This window comes from Dipodomys spectabilis, unplaced genomic scaffold, assembly GCF_019054845.1.
Source record: "Dipodomys spectabilis isolate Male_0828 unplaced genomic scaffold, ASM1905484v1 ptg000653l, whole genome shotgun sequence".
In the NCBI taxonomy this organism is placed as follows: Eukaryota; Metazoa; Chordata; class Mammalia; order Rodentia; family Heteromyidae; genus Dipodomys; species Dipodomys spectabilis.
Genome location: NW_024871330.1, coordinates 922,775 through 925,386, shown reverse-complemented (window position 1 = coordinate 925,386; position 2,612 = coordinate 922,775). Strand labels below are relative to the sequence as shown.

At 39.3% G+C, this 2,612-nt stretch overlaps 1 non-coding gene across 1 annotated transcript; it reads left to right on the top strand.

Annotated features, from left to right (window-relative positions):
• Positions 1–527: 527 nt before the first annotated feature.
• On the top strand, positions 528–629 carry LOC122101337. The gene has a single exon (XR_006146356.1). It is a non-coding gene; the product is annotated as a U6 spliceosomal RNA (small nuclear RNA).
• Positions 630–2,612: the final 1,983 nt, after the last annotated feature.

The window sequence follows — 2,612 nt, the reverse complement described above, 5'->3', positions numbered from 1 at the left end:
CATTAAAACTTTTAACAAACCTTAACACTTTCTATAGTGTTCATTAGGGCAGGTTCCTTGTACAGAATAATTGAATTCCTCCTCCTACACATCTGTTGAACAACAAATATCTGGTATTATTTTGTTTTTGACATGTCAAACTTGACTTTATTCTTAAATGTGTTCTTATGTAAGAAATGCATGGTTCTAAAATTTCACGACAATTCTTTTTTTTTTGTCGTTTGTGGGGCTTGAACTCTGGGCCTGGGCGCTGTCCCTCAGCTCTTCAGCTCAAGGCGAGCGCTCTACCACTTGAGCTACAGCGCCACTTCCGGTTTTCTGGTGGTTTATTGGAGATAGGAGTCTCACGGTCTCTCCTGCCCGGGCTGGCTTTGAACCGCGATCCTCAGATCTCAGCCTCCTGAGTAGCTAGGATTACAGGCGTGAGCCAACAGCGCCCGGCTTCACGACAATTCTTTTGAATTTAATTTTTGTGGAATTGTCTAGTTTAAGAAAATCAATTACACTTTATGTATAAAAAATGTTCTGTGCTCAATTCAGTAGCACATACACTAACATTGGAACAATAAAGAGAAGAATAGCCCCTGAATGAGGATGACACTCAACTTCGTGAAGCATTCTAGATTTTTAAAAGAACAGATGCTGGAGGGGATGTGGACAGAAGGGAACCTTAATGCATTGTTGTTGGGAGTTTAAACTTGTTCAAAGACTTTGGAAAGTAGTATGGCGGTTCCTCAAAAGACTACAATAGAGCGCCCCTAAGTCCCAGCAATCCCATTTTGGGCATTCACCCAAATGATCACAAACAAGAACATACTAAAACTACCAGCAAAACTTTGTTCATTGCAGCATTATTTACCAAAGCTAAGATACAGAACAAAACCCGAGGCCCCACAGTAAACGAATGGATCAAGAAAATGTGTGTGTGTGTGTGTGTGTGTGTGTGTGTGTGTGTGTGTGTGTGTGTGTGTACTGGAATTCTATGCCTCCATCAGAAAGAATGACATAACCCAGTTTGTTAGGAAATGGAAAGACATGGAAAAAATTATATTAAGTGAATTAAGCCAGGCCCAAAGAAGTGAAGTAAGCCAGGCCCAAAGAAAGATAAGCCCCATGGTTTCCTTAATTGCAATAACTAGTATGTGTCTGCTACAAGCAGAAAACATCATATAAGTTGATGTTAGGCAAAATGAACCCCAAGATAAGGATTCAAATGGTTTTTATTTCTTGCGATTGTTTCTAAGATATTTATAAGATGAATTCTTTGTTGCTTTGTATGTTCCTCCTGCAAGCTAAAGCCCCTGATTTCACTGTGTTTGATGTTGGTATACTTTGTGCAGTGGAAGGGAAACACAAATCGTTTAAAAAGGGATGCAGGTGGACCCATTGCAACAATGAGATGAACAAGTCGTTATGTCAAAAAATGATTTTGGCTGGGTGTTGAGGGATGTGGACAGTGGGGGGGGGGGCTGGGGGGAGGGGTTGGTGGGTGTGGGGGGTGGGAGATGGGCAGGGATGGGAAGGGGAAACAAAGGAGGAGCAAGTGGACCCATTGCAACAATGAGATGTACAAGTTATTATGTCAAAAAATGAACTTTACAACTTTGGGGGGAGGAGGACAGGGTGGGGAAAGTGGGGGAGTATGGGAAGGGATGGGAAGGGGAAACAAAGGAGAGGCAACAATGCTTGATAAGAAATCTTGCCCATGTAATTGTAACTCCTCTGTCAGTATTCTCACAATAAAAAAAAATGTACTCAATAACTCACGCATGTAATTGTAACCCCTCTGTATGGCATTTTCACAATATAAAAAAAGAAACATAGGTCCTGTGGTATACCTTATTTGCAATAACTAATGCATATCTGGGATAAGCAAAGAAGGTATGGTAAGGCGAAAAAAAGGAGTAGGCAACAATGCTTGATAAGAAATGTACTCATTACATTTTCCATGTAATTGTAACTCCTCTGTATGGTATTTTCACAATTTAAAAAAAAAAAGGTCAAAAGCATGTGCACATGACTAGATAAGATGATGTTAAGGTAAATGAACCCCATGATAAGGACACAAGTGGTGTTTTATTTCTTCCTGTTGTTTCTAATATATTTATAATGTACGATGTGATTTTTTATATGTGCATCCCCCACAGTTAAACCCCTGTTTTCACTGTATCTGATGTTAGTGCACCTCCATCTTGTATATACACTTCTCTAATTTGGGGATGGAAAAGGAAAAAACAAAATGGTTAAATAAGGATACAATATGACCCATTGCAACAATGTGACGCACAAGAAAGTATGTTGAAAAACGAACTTTACAATTTAGGAGGGTGGGGGAGGGGAGTGTACTTGTGGAGGTGGGAGGGAAGGGATGGCGGGGGAAAACAAAGGAGGAGGTAACAATGCTTGATAGGAAATGAACTATTAATTTTTCATGTAACTGTAACCACTCTGTTCAGTATTTTTACAATAAAAAATATAAAAATGTTATGGGATGGAAGAGAATATTTCCCCTATTTTACCCATATAATATCATTAACAAAGAAATTAATGCAAAACACTGATATGCAGATATTTTGAATAAATGTGTGTTTGTGTATGTGTGTGTGTGTGTG